Raw genomic sequence first — 14,669 nt, forward strand, 5'->3', positions numbered from 1 at the left:
TCACATTGTGAAAGCAAATGAGAATACTTTTAGATAGACAACAAGACTTTGAACCCTTGGCAGGAAAACCTACAACTTGCCCAAGAGGAAAACCTCTAGGTCTGCAAACAGAAAATCCTTTGCCTGGCAAGTCATGAGAGTGTTTCTCATTGTGCTGGTCCACAATGTTGGTCCTGGGAGTGCCTTTGTTAAACAAAGCCTATGTTGATAATGAATTGTATTTTGTAAATAGTTAATAAGACCTGGCTAAAAATCATGATGGCTATAGGAAAGAATTATAAGTATGTTGGTGCTTTCATAAAAGGAATTCCAAGAGCCATTCTCGAAACATGTGTTCTATTATTTTTTCCTCAAGAATATCACCGTGATTACTATCAGGACTTACATTTATCCATCTATTTATGAATCTTGCTATGACATAATGTTGTTGTTGTTGTTTTTGATTGCCATGGAGTTGAGCATGACTTTTAGCAACCCTATGAACAAAAGACCCTGAAGCCCCTCTACAATTATCAACATTTATCAAATTTCAAAAAGTTTCCGGAGGCATTTTGTTATTGATCAAAATTTTATTTTTTTTAACAATCACTTTCTGAGATTGTGACTAATAAAGATGCATCTAGACACTTATCTTTCTTTTGTAATTCAACATCACAATACCTTAGTAATGAAGCTAGAGGAAATATGAATAGATGTAAAGGGAATAGATGTGTTCAAATTCTCTTCTAGACTATAATCAATCTATGTTTATATCTACATCAATTTTAAATTTTTTTCTTAAGAAAATGTATTATTTTTAAGGTTAAGTAATTTAACAAATGTCATTTTATACTACGGAAATAGTTGTCGGAAATTTTTGAATTAACAAGTTGTGATGATAGATGTTCCACTCACATTCACTATAGACTTAAAGTCAAATCTATGCATTTCAGGTTTCTATCCATCTCTGATTATCAAATTGGCCATGTAACATCTACAAGTCTCTATGGTTAAAAGGGACATTTTATTTCTCTCCCAAATGAAGTGAGCATAAAAGTCTCAAAGAGTTTATTATCTTGATAGAATAAGATGAAACTTAGAACTGGATCACTTGATCTTTTCACTTTGTTTCTCCTCGTAGTTCTTCTAGATCTGCAGTTTAGCTCAACACATTCGAGTCTTAATACAATCTTCTTTGTAGTTTTTGCCTTTTTCTGGAAAATTGGCTTGATCAGCTCACCATAACCACTCTGCTTCCTATTATAATGCCTCTTTGCCTAGGCATACAGTCTTTGCTCGTCTTGTACTCTGTCATTTTGTGGGATTGGTGCTTGCCACACTTCTTGCAAAAAGTCTGGTGAGTCTTAGGAATGTTGATTGTGTTTGTGGGAGGCCTGTATGCTTGAAAAGCACAGAATATATTTTGCTTGTATTAAATAAGGATAGAAAATGTTTAAAGGTGGTTGATTTTAAGGAATCAAGTTTTACAGATAGGCTGTCATTGTTATTATGTGTCATTGAGTTGATTCAGACTCATAGCTACCCTATGTACGATATCTTTGAATCCTGCTCTGTCTTGAGCAACTTTCATCATCTCTGACACATCTACCCCTATTACCTCAATCACTGAGTCAATCCATCTCATCCAAGGTAATCCGCTCTTGCACTGTTCTTCTACCCTTCCAAGCATGATGTCTCACCTCAAGGACTAGTCTCTCCTTGCAATATGTCCAAAGTATGTCAGACATAGCTTCAAAATCTTTGCCTCCAAGGCGCTCTGGTTTCACTCTCTCCGATATGGGTCTGTTTGTTTTCCTGACAGAACATGGTATACTCAGTACAGTTCTTCAGCACCACAACTCAAAGGCACTTATTCTTCTATCACCCTTAATCACTTTCAAGTTCTCTGATGCATACAAAGTAATTGTAAAGACCGTAGCCTATAGCCTATATAAGGTTTACCATAGACTCTGGACTGACACCACTGTCCTTCAGTTTTCTGGAGAGATCCTTGACAGCAGATTTTCTCAGTGCAATTAATCTTTTGATTTCTTGGCTGCTGGTACCAACAGTGCTGATTGTAGAGCCCAGCAAGCTGAGGCTGTTAACAATCTCAATCTCTTCTCCAACTCTCAGGATGCTGCCAATTGGCCCCGTGATAAGAATCTTTGTTTTCTTTCAATTTATGTTGAAGACTAAAATCCTAGGCCTTCTGCAGCAAGTACTTCAGGTCCTCCTCAGTTTCAGGAAGCAAGGTTATGTCATGTCATCTGCATAATGCAGTTTGTTGATGAATCTTTCTCAAATCCTGCCGTCACCTTCCAGGCTCCCAGATGACCTGTTCTACATACAGATTGAAAAATTATGGACATAGGAGTCATCCCTGGCATACACATTTCCTGATTTTGAAACATGCCTTTTTTCCTTGTTGTAGTTTGTCTGCTACCTCCAGGTCCAAGTATAGGTTTCACATAACACAATTAAGTGTTCTGGGATTGCCATTCTACTCAGAATTAGGCACTGTTTGCTTTGATCCACACAGTCAAATACCTTTGCATAGTCAATGAAAAAAAAAAAATAGACATTCAGCTGGCACTCATTGTTTTTAGCTAAGATACATATAACATTGTTTTTAATATCCCTAGTACTATGGCTTCTTTTAAGCCCAGCCTATGCATTGAAATGTTCTCTGTTGATGTGTTGTTCCAGTAGTTTTGGATAATTTTCAGCACTTTCTTGCTTAAATATGATATTAATGATATACTTTGATAATTTCCACACTCTACGGGAACAACTTTTTTGGGATGGGAATAGTATGGATCCCTTCTAGTCATCTGGTCAGGGGTCTGTCCTCCAGATATTTTGGCACAGCCTGGTAAGCATGTCTAGGGCAGCATCTGTTTGTTGAAATATGTCAATTTGTACACCATCAATTCCTGGAATTTTTGTTTGTTTGTTTTGTTTTGGTTGGCTGGTTTTTTTTTTTTTTTGTTTTATGGTTTGGTTTTTTGTTTGTTTGTTTGTTTTTGTTTTTTTTTGTCAATTCCTTCAGAGTAGTTTGAACTTCCTCCTGCATCATGATAGGCTTTTGATCATATTTTGTTTCACTGAATTCTTTTGTGTTAGCCAATACTTTTTGATATAATGACTCTGTGTACTCCTTCTATCTTCTTTTGATGCTTCCTGGGTTACACAGAATTATGTCCACAGTATACTTAAGTATTGCAACTTGAATTTGTTCTTCATTTCCATCAACTTATGAAATGCTGAGTGAGTTCATCCCTTTTGATTTTCAAACTTCAGCTTTTTTCATTTTTTATTATCATACTTGGCTTCATCATCCCATGCTTCCTTTGAAGTCTTCTGTTCAGCTCCTTCACATCATGATTTCTTCATTTTGCTTTGGCTTCTCAGTGTTCTAGTGCATTATTCAGAGTTTCTTCTGACATCCATTTTAGCCTCTTCTTCTTTCTCCATATTTGGTGACCTTTTGAGTTTTTCATAGATGACATTCTTGATATTTTCTCACAGCTTATCTGGTCTTTGCTTGTTAGTGTTCAAGGCCTCAAACCTATTCCTGAGATGGTCTTTTAAAATACAGAGGGTCAAACTTTGTTTCTTTTGGATTTAATTGGGTTTTATTTGTTTGTTTGTTTTTAGCTTCAAAACAACAAGTAATTGTTGGTCTGATTCACAAACAACACCTAGCCTAGTTTTCACAGCTGATATTAAGCTCCTGCTGCTATTTTCCCCACAGACATCATCAATTACATTCTTGTGTAGGCCAATAGGTGAAGTCTATGCATATAGTCACTGTGTTTCTTAGAAAAGATATTTACAGGGAATAAATCATTGATTGTACATAATTCTAACATTATATCACCAGCCTTATTTAGTCACCAAGTTCATGCTTCCTTACTACCGATCCTTCCTCCTTGTTCCCAGGGTTTACTTTCCAGTCACCCTTCATTACTAATGTATCTTGTTTGTATGTTTGATCTTTTTCTGATAATAACATTGGTAGAAGCCAACTATTTCCTCCTCTTTAGCTCTGGTTGTTGATGCATAAATTTAAATGATAGTGGTATTAACAGGTCTTCCTTGTATGGACATGGATATTATTATCTCATTCACAATATTATATTTCAAGATGGATCCAGACATGGTCTCTTTAACTATGAAAGCAGCCTCATTTTTTGGTTACCTTTTCATTTCCATCTTAGTAGATCTTATGCTTGACTAAAATATTGCATGCCAATCCATTTTGTTTTCCAATGCCTAATATGTCAACATTTATGTGTTCCATTTTTTCCTTAACTATCCCAAATTTTCCTATATTCATACTTCTCACATTCCACTTTCCAAACATAGAGTCTGTTTGTAACTGTTCCTGCTCCTTTGTGATTCCCAATATGAAGACTCAGCCTCTGCTGCCATATCTGCTAATCTAACCTAAGTATGATCTGTTGTATATAGGGTTTTTGAAGGCCTGTTATTGCAGAAGTGAATGAAAAATTTTTCTCCCTAGTTTGGCTTAATTTGAGGCTTACCTTTAGTGCAATATTTTACTCAAGAGCTGATGAGAGTGTGCAGGTAATATATTAGGTGTTGGTCCTGGGGCTCACTTCTTCAGAGCATATGTTGTGTTCTCACCCTCATCCTGCCCTACCATTATCCAACTCAATTCCCTTTCCTACCCGTCCCTCATGTCCTTTCCCCTTCCCCTAAACAACTCTGGTTTGATGGCTCAGGCCTCCCACGTCCTCTGTCCTCCCATTTCTTCTCCATTCCCCTCTGATATTAGTGTTCTTGTTTCGTGGGGAACTGGGTAGTCTCCACATGGCAGGGGTGGTCTTCATGCCACGGGAGCTGTCTACACGCACTGGAGTAAACTCAGGTCCTGCATGTAATAACAGGTCAAACTATATCATTTCTAAGCTTTTGGTAGAACATAACCTAAACTTTTAAACATTATGATAATTTAGCACTGACATATGAAGATGTTTATTTTCACATATTTAAGTTTGACAAGCTCACTTTCTATTTTACTCTAAATTAACTTTGCTACTTTTTGTCACTTTTGCTTTACTAACATAGTTTTTAATAGTGTTAAATGTTGTTGTTGTTGTTAGGTCCCATCAAGCCAAATTTGACTCATAAAGACACTATAAACAACAGATCTCAACTCTTACGATACTCTCATCATTTCTGATGCACTTGAGCCCATTGCTCTAGGCAATATTTTTCTGTGGCTGAGGGACTACTTTACCTTTGTTATACTGACCCTCCACTGTTCCAAGCATGATGTCCTGTTCTAAGAAATAGTCTCTCTGGGCAACATGCCCAAAGTATATGAGTCAAAGTTTGTCACCTTTGCATCCAAGAAGCATTAAAGGTGTTCTTTTTCCAAGACATAATTATTTTTTCTTTTGACAATCCGTGGGATAGTCAATAATCTCCTCCAATATCACAGCTCAAAGGCATCAATTTTTCTTCTGTCATCCTTACTAATTTTCTGTCTTTCAACTAACAAGTGATTGAAAAGACCATAGTCTTGTATCAGGTGCACCTTAGTCTTCAAACTGATTTGATAGCTTCTCAATGATTTGGAGAGATCCCTGACTGAAGATTTTCCCAGTGCAATAATGTATTCTGATCTCATGATTACTGGTATTAATGGTGTAGATTGTGAATCCAAATAACATGAAATGATTGGCAGTTTCTTTCATTTCTCCAACTATTGCGATGTTGCTTATCACTCCAGTGGTGAGGACGTTGTGTTTTTTATTTTGAGATAAACTCATATTAAAGGATGAAATCTTTGATCTTTTACAAGCATTTCAAGCAGAATTCACAGAGTTAAATGTTGTTGTTATTGTTTGATGCTGTCGAGTTGTAGACGACTCATAGCGAGCGACCCTGTGAACAAACAGCCTGAGCACTGTTCGTACATAGAGTTTTTAGATTCAAGCCATTTCGGAAGTGGATGCTGCTCCTGCTTCCAGGCTTGATTTAGACAGGAAGCTTCAGCCAACACTGTCCACCATGGGTACCCATTACCACGATTGGCCGCCTCCTTGTTCAAACCCTAGGCCCAGGCTGGCTAGCCTCACTCCCGGGGACAGAGCAAACCTGTACATAACAAACACATGCCCGGAAAAGCAGTCAAATAGTGCCTAAATTATGATTACTTATATCTTCAAAAATTTCTGTTATACTGAAAAAAAAATAGTTATTTGAACGTGCCCACCTATAACATTATTACTATATTACTTTATACTATACACAATATTACATTATGCTTTAAAATAAACCATCAAATACAATTACACAAGGTGTAAATATAAGTACTATGTACTTTATTGTACATAAAATATTATATAATGTAAATCATAATATGGGAGCTCTTGTAGCCTAGTAGTAAGAAGCTGTATTGCAATCCCAAAGGCACACAGTTTGAATCTACCAGATGCTTTGCAAAATAGAGAACAGGAATCTCCTCCCATGTAATTAACTGCCTCTGATAACCTGCTGGAGAGTCAACTCTGGGTTGATTCCAACTCAATATTACACAACAGCAACAATAAAAAATCATAATATGGATAATACTTTACTTTTCAGATTAATATGAAATACTGTAATATAGTATAAAATTATAATATAATATAAAAAAAAATATAATTTATATTATGATAATTACCTGTCTTATAAGATGCATACTTATAATTTTTAACAGTGATATTTTCTGATATAACTAGTAGGTAATAATCCAAATTAGAATGGATTTTATAACTAAAGAATCAAAAACTTTCTCTTCAATCAAGTTTAAATTGGCATCCTAAGGTAAACAATGCATGGTTTGGAATTAAGAAGGGACTGGATCAGAGATGTATTCTATCTCTATAACTGTCCAATAGATGCTAAGCAAATTATTCGAGAAACTGGACTTTATGAAGAGGAATGTGGCAGCTGGATTGGAGGAAGACTCGTTAATACCCTGCGTTATGCAGATGACACAACCTTGCTTGCTAAAAGTGAGAAGGACTTGAAGCACTTGTTGCCAAAGATCAAGGAATACAGCTTTTAGTATAGATTGCATTTCAGTATCAAAGAAACAAAGATTCTTACCACAAGACGAGTAGGCAATGTCATGGTGGATGGAGAAGAGACTGAAACTGTCAACAGCTTCATCTTGCTTGGATCCATAATTAACACCCTTGTTATGAGCAGTCAGGAAATAAAGAGACATATTGTACTGGGAAACTCTGTAGTTAGGGACCTTTCCAAGTTATTGAGGAGTAATGATATCAGTTTGGAGACTAAAGTATGTTTGCTTCAGGCCATAGTTTTTCTGATTACTAGCTATGCATCTGAGACCTGGAAAATGAATAAGGATGACAGAAAAAAGAATTGACACGTTTGAGCTGTGGTGTTGGAGAAGAGCACTAAATATTCCATAGATGGCCAAGAGATATGTTTCGGAGAGGGTGCAGGCAGAGTTCCTTCTGGAGGCAAGAATGAAGAGATCTTGCCTCACATATTTTGGACATATTGCTAGGAGATGCTATTCCTTGGAGAGGGATATGATGTTGAGAAGGGTGGAGGATCGCTGAAGGAGAGGAAGACCCTCAACCAGGTGAATTGACACAATGATTGCTTCAATGGGTTCTTGTGTGTCAGGAAGTGTGAGACTGGTGCAGGATAGGACCAGGTTTTGATCTTTTGTTAATAGGGTTGCTTTGAGTCATACTCAAATAACAACAAAAACATGTAATTATTTGCTATACATCAGAGTGATGGACAATGACTAAGGATGACAGAAGAATTAATGTTTTTGTATTGTGGTGCTGGAAAAGAGTTTTGAACATACCACGGACGTCCAAGAACAAATAGGTCTGTGTTAGAGAGCATGAAACCAAGTTTCTCCTTGGAGGGTTAGATTTTGAAGCTTTGTCTCACATACTTTGAGCATGTGGGCAAGAGGGACCAATCCTTGGGGAAGGGCATCATGCTAGGAATGATGGAGGAACAGCTCAGGAGAGAAAGACTTCAATGAGATGGATTGATACAGTAACTAGGGCAATGGGGGTAGGTTGCTCAAGTCAGTGAGACTGGGTTAGACAGGGCTGGCTTCAGAGCTGTTATACACAGGGTTGTTATGAGTCGCAAGTGACTCGAGGGCACATAACAACAACAACAACATGTCCATGTTTAATGTGTACAAGGAGTTACATTAACAAACCAAAGGAAGACTATTTGCAACACTATTTGCTCTGCAGGAGAAAGATTGGAAATCTGTGAGATTTACAGTATTTGAAAACCCACTGAAAGGGTTATGCATAAATCTATTTAGACTTGACAGCACCTAACAACAACAGTTATAAACAAATGATAATGTGTTACTGGTAAGAATAGCTAATGTATTATATATTAAATGTTTTGAAATTTAGTAGTAGTGAATTTTCAAACTTTGTCATTCACAACTGAAGATGACAAATACCACCTCAAGTTCTAGTTCTGAAGATAATTGTTAATTTTTCAAGATCATTTCTCTTTTTCATCTAATAAAAACTTAAAATATTATCAAACTTGGTTAATGCACGTAATATTAGCAATTAAGATGGGTAATTATATTACAAAAGTACATTGTAATTATTATATGGCATGGGGAAATTGACTTTTCCCATATATATCCAAGTAATTATTTTCTTTGTAAAGTTTATCAAAAGAATTGTTCAAGTTTTTTCATTTCCTTGTTTTTATTGTTCCTTATTTAGTTATTGAAAAATTCCTCTACTTTTTATTCTGTTCCCTTTTCTTCTCTATTCTCACATTTTTAGATATTAAAGTAATGATAGATATAAAGTAAAAATCAGTATAATCTCAAGTTGAAAGTGGCTTAGGAATATGTGAATGATTGAATTTGAAGTATGCACATCATATCATGACACTTTTGATTAGTCAATTTAACTGAAGATTTCAGTATGTTAATAGGCCAGGTATTACTCATAATGAACTTTAAGAATGTAGGGGGGAAGACCACATAATGTTATAAATATTTTTTTATTACATTCTCTTATATTCAGTTTGTTCTACTGTCAGAGTTGTTGTGTGTTTTTTCTTTCTTTTTCTCTTTAAAGTTGTGAAACATTAATGGTTTTGAGTCAAATCATTGAATAACAAGGAATACAAGTTGTATTCAACAAAATAATATTTGCATCAAAATCTGGGTTGGGTTTTTCTTTGTTTTTTTTTTGTTTGTTTTGCTTTGTTTTGTGGGTTTGTTTTTTTTTTGTTTGTTTTTGGGTGGGTTTTTTTTTTTAAATTCAGTCAATTAAGTCATTAGATTAAGGTCTTTTGTGTTCAAGTAACTAAGTAAGCTATTCATACAAAATATTTATTATACCTCTTTTGTTTCCATTCACAGATTTCAAAGAAATGACAGTGCTTTCTCTAAATTATATTCTTCTATTGTGACTTATTGTATCATTTTACTCATTGCCTTATTATAACGCTGATTATTCTGAGGGCAATAAAAAGAAATGATATGAGATTTACTCTCATTCCCTTGTGATAATTCTTGTCTCTAGTATACAGCAAGCAGAGTTGAGAAAATGCAATCCTATGCTTGTGTTTATTTTTATGTGGTGACTACTATCAGAGCCATTTTAATGTAATCACATTATTTACCATCTGTTCTTTGTTTAGCCAAAATTGATTTTCTATATAGTTCATTTGGACACTTGAGACAAATAATCTATTTATTTGTGCCAGTTTAATGTCTTAGCTACTAGAATTTTAAAAAGAAAATATTTTTTTCACTGGAATATGTATTTCTAATAGCTTCCAATGCTGTATATATATTTTTTTTAATTTTGGCATTTTGTTTTACAGTTTCTTAAGAGGATAAATTATTTATACTCTTCATTCTTTTCAAGACCTTACATCATAATGAAAAAGACAATTCATTGTTTTAAAATTAATATCCATATATTTTTTAGTATCAGCTGGGGAGAAAAAAGGATTTTTTTAAATGTAGATTTTTTTGCTTGTGTGTGAATACTGTTCCATGTGGCATGATGTCCTCACAAACAGCTATTTAATTCATATTAGAACATGAATTTGGAAAATACTGAGAAAAATGCCTTACTTATTTGTAATTTGATTAAAATTCACTATCATTTCATACCTTGCATAATGCATTATTTATTTTTGCTATGCATCTTAGGGAGCTCTAGTGAGCTAGTGGTAAGAAGTTGTGCTGCATCGATTCTTCTTCTATCATCCTTATTCATTGTCCAGCTCTCTGAAGCATAGTAAGTAATTGGAAAGACCATGACCTGGATCAGACGCATCTTAGTCTCTAGACTAACATAATGGCTCCTCAGGACTCTGGAGTGGTCTCTGACAGCAGATTTTCCCAAAACAACTCATCTTTTGATTTAATGACTCCTGGTGACAAGAGTGTTGATTGTGGACCCAAGAAAGCTAAAATTGTTAATAATTTCAATCTCTTTTCCATCTATCATAGTGCTGCCAATAGACCCAGTGATGAAAATCTTTTTTAATGTTGCGCTTCAATTCAGGTTGAAGACTACAGTCCTTGACTTTGCAACAAATGCTTCAGGTTCTCTGTTTCAGCAAGTAAAGTTGTATCATCTGCATAATGTAGGTTGTTGAATCTTCCTCCAATCCTGATTCCTCATTCCTCTTCATTGCTGGATAAGAGCCTTGAACATACCATAGATTGCCAAGAAAACAAACATATTTGTCCTTGAGAAAGTGAAACCAAGATACTCCTTGGAGGCAAGGACTCTTAAGCTCCATCTCACATACCCTGGGTACGTTACCAGGAGGGGCTAGTCTCTGGAGAAAGACATCATGTCTGGAAGAGTGGAAGGACAGTGGAGGGTAGGAAGAACCTGGATGAGATGAACTGAAACAGTACCTGGAGTAGGTGTGTCAGAGACAGTGAGATTGGCTCAGGATAGAGCAGGGTTCAGGGCTATTGTGCATAGGGTTGCTATGAGTCGTAACTCAACTCAACCAACCACAACAACAATAATTTAAAAACAGCAATGTTAAAAACTTTGGTCCAGTAACCCCAAAATACTTCTACTAGAGCATCAAACATTTCTCTTGCACCCTTTTATGTACTTATCACTAGATCTTCATATTATAATTAAGTCTTATTCAAACCCATGCCATCAGGTGGAACCAGCTCATTGCTAACCAAACAGCAGGTTTGCAGAGGCTGTTTTAAGAGATTGTCCATCTTTCTCCCATGGAGTCCTTGGTGGATTCAAACTTGGCAGAGAGGCACTGCCTTCAGGTTAGCAGCACAATTCTCTATGGACTAGGCCAGCTGCACTTCCTATATTCTGATTGTAAGTAGGATAACCTTAATTGCGAGTGCTGCTCTCGTGATAGCAGTCTAGCGTCATTGCACTAAATTTATAGCTCTCATCATTGGAGAAATCCTGTGTGGTGCAAATGGTAAATGTGCTTGGGCTGCTACTAAAGTTAGAGGCTCAAGTGTACTCACAGGCACTTCCTAAAAAAAGCCTGGCAATCAACTTCTGAGGAAATTAGCCCTGAAATGCCTTGGAGCATAGCATGGTTCTTACCAGTCAGAACTGACTGGAGAACATTGTTTTTCATCAGTGGAGGAAACAGTTCCTGCACATGACATAGACAGGAAGTTTATTTCCAACAACACTTGAGAAATGAAAGAGCATCAATATAAGTTCCTCCATAAACTAAACAAAAAAAGGAAAACAGAAACTTAAAAAAAAAAAAAGGAATTTTGCTGAAATCCTGAAGGCAGGTGGTTAGAATTTCATCAGTTGTTTCATGGGAGAAAAATGGGCAATCTCCTCAAGTGTGTTTCACTGCCTCAAGAAACCTGCTGGACAGTCAGATATAAGTAGGTTCTCACTTGTTAGCACACAGTAACATGTATCTTAGTTAAAAACCACCAGAATCACACATTGAGTCAAACACAGCTGTAATTTTTTATAAATACAACTTGTAACTTTCTGCATCAGAGACAGTACACAGTACACAGAGAAAGGCCTTCCCAGTGAAAATTGTCAACATTACCAAAATATAAATTGGTCCTGTGCTGGTAATTATGTAAACAGTCATGAAAAGAAGGAATTTGTCTGTATTGGGTGCAATAATAGTGAAGAACGCTCTTATAATCAGGAATCTTAATTTTATTATAGTACACGGGAGAAAACTAGGTTGTGAAATGTTAGCTAAGAATATGTTTGATAAGTCATATTTGTTGTTTTCACAGTGCTTTGTTTTTTATTTGTTAATGGGCAGAACTACAGAACAATCATGTTCAGTAGGATATCAAGGTCTAACCATAATGTACCAGACCTGTCACAATACGACAGCTTTCGAGACTCATTGATTTTTGCTCTTGTGTATGCATGTCACTTTACTCTTCAGCTTCTCAAATAATTTGCTTTGCATACAGGTTGAATTGGCGTGGAGAGACAATACAACTGTGACACACTCCGTTCTCAATTTCAAACCACACAGTGTTCCACAATTGCCTCCTGGTCCAGGTATAGGTTGCACATGAGCACAATTATTGTTCCAGGATTCTTGTTCTTCTCAATGTCAGTCACAACTTGTTATGATCCACACAGTCAAATGCCTTTTCATAGTCAGTTCATACATTAACTCTATGAACCAAAGTGTGGAATAAGGAATTGGAGGGAGACTGATCAATAACTTGCATTATGCAGATGACAAATGCTTACTTTCTGAAAGTAAGGAGGATTTGATACACTTGTTGCAGAAAATCAAGGAATGAAGTCTCCAGTATGGATTACACCTCAATTTTAGGAAAAGAAAAATTCTTATCACAGGACCAATAGGCAGAGGGATGAAGAGGAAATTGAAATTGTCAACAGCTTCATCTTGCTTGGATTCACAATTAAGACCGTTGGCAACAGCAGTCACAAATAAGAAGATGCATTGCACTGGGAAAATATGCAGTTAGGGACCTCTCCACATTATTGAGGAGTAATGATGTCAGTTTGAGGACAAACGTATGTCTGATTCAGTCCGTAGTCTTTCTAATTACTTGCTATGCATATTAGAGCTGGGCAATGAATAACGATGATAGAAAATAAAATGATGTTTTTGAGCTATAATTTTGAAAAAGAGCACTGAACACTCTATGGACAGCCAAGAGAACAAACAGATGTTTTAGAAATGGTGCAGCTGGAGTACTCTTTGGAGGCAAGAATGATGAGCTTTTATCTCACATACCTCAGGCATGTTTCTCGGAAGGGGTGTTTCATGGAGTAGGACACAACGCTTGAAATGGTGGAGAATTGTTGAAGGAGAGAAAGACCCTCAACCAGGTATACTGATACAGTGACTACTGCAATGGGCTCATGTGTCAGGAAGTGTGAGGATGATGTGGGGTAGAATAGGTTTTGGCTATTTTATTCATAGGTTTGCTATGAGTTATATTTGATTAACCCTCACCTAAAAACAATAATAATGTGTATATAGTATGTAAGAGTAAGTGCTGAACTAATAAGCAAATGCTGGTAGTTCAAACCAGAGGCACCTTGGGAGGCAAGACTAGTTATCTGCACTGAAAAAGTGATAGATTTAAATTCCTACACAGTTCTGAAGGAAGGGAGGGATTAGAAAACAAATTCATTTACTTATACTCATTTTCGTCAAATAGTAACTCAATCATAGATGACATTCCTCCCCCCAGTGGATTTCCAAGCTAAATAGAAATCTTATGGGGAATATAACTAATTTTTCTCCAGTAGAGCCAATGATAAATGTGAATTTACAGAGAAGTGTGGCCTTTAGGTTAGCAGTAAAAACACCGAGTACCAAAAAAAAAAAAAAAAAAACACCGAGTACCAGAAATAGCCAAACACTTAAGAAGTGAAGCAAAACTAATGATCTAAATCCACACTTTATCAACTAGAACAAGAACAACAAACCAAGCACACAGCCTCCAGAAGAAAGGCAATTGTAAGAACAAGAGCTAAAAATAAGTGAGATAGAAAACAGAAAAAAAATCAAGACCAGAAGATTTTTTAATTTTTTTTAAAATTTATCTCTTAATTTTAGACACTTAGCCAAGGGTGGCCCACATCAGGTCCTCCTGGCTGACAGGACTGACAGGCCCCAGCTCCCAGCTGGAAACAAAGGAGGATGCTTCAATGATTTAGATCCTCCCAGAAGACCTGTGGGTGAGCATTAACATTACTGGTAAGTATATTCGTTTTCTCCTGGACACAGAGCCTACTAATTGGTCATAAATGCCTTCTGAGGTCCCAACTCTTCTCAATATTTCTTAGTTGTTGGAATGGATGGAAAACCTCATAAGCAGTTCCTTACTTCATCTCTGCCTTGCATGAGGAATTCTGAGTTGTAAGACAACCCAGTGGTAGATGGAATTTGCTCCAGGACTTAAGAAGCATAAATGACATAGCTGAGCCTCTACATCTTGTGGTTCCTAACCTCTACACTATAATAGACAAAGTGCTAGTCAATCGGCCTTTTATTGTAAGAACCACCTTCCCTCCGTAACTTGATTTATGCCACGATTAGAACCTCTACTTGGAATATTATTGCTTTTTAATTTTTGACTCATGTACTTTTAACTTGTTAGTTAAATTTGTGTCTTCTAGGCTGCA

Source organism: Elephantulus edwardii, unplaced genomic scaffold, assembly GCF_000299155.1.
Source record: "Elephantulus edwardii isolate Elephantulus edwardi_28Jun2011 unplaced genomic scaffold, EleEdw1.0 scaffold00136, whole genome shotgun sequence".
NCBI lineage: Eukaryota > Metazoa > Chordata > Mammalia > Macroscelidea > Macroscelididae > Elephantulus > Elephantulus edwardii.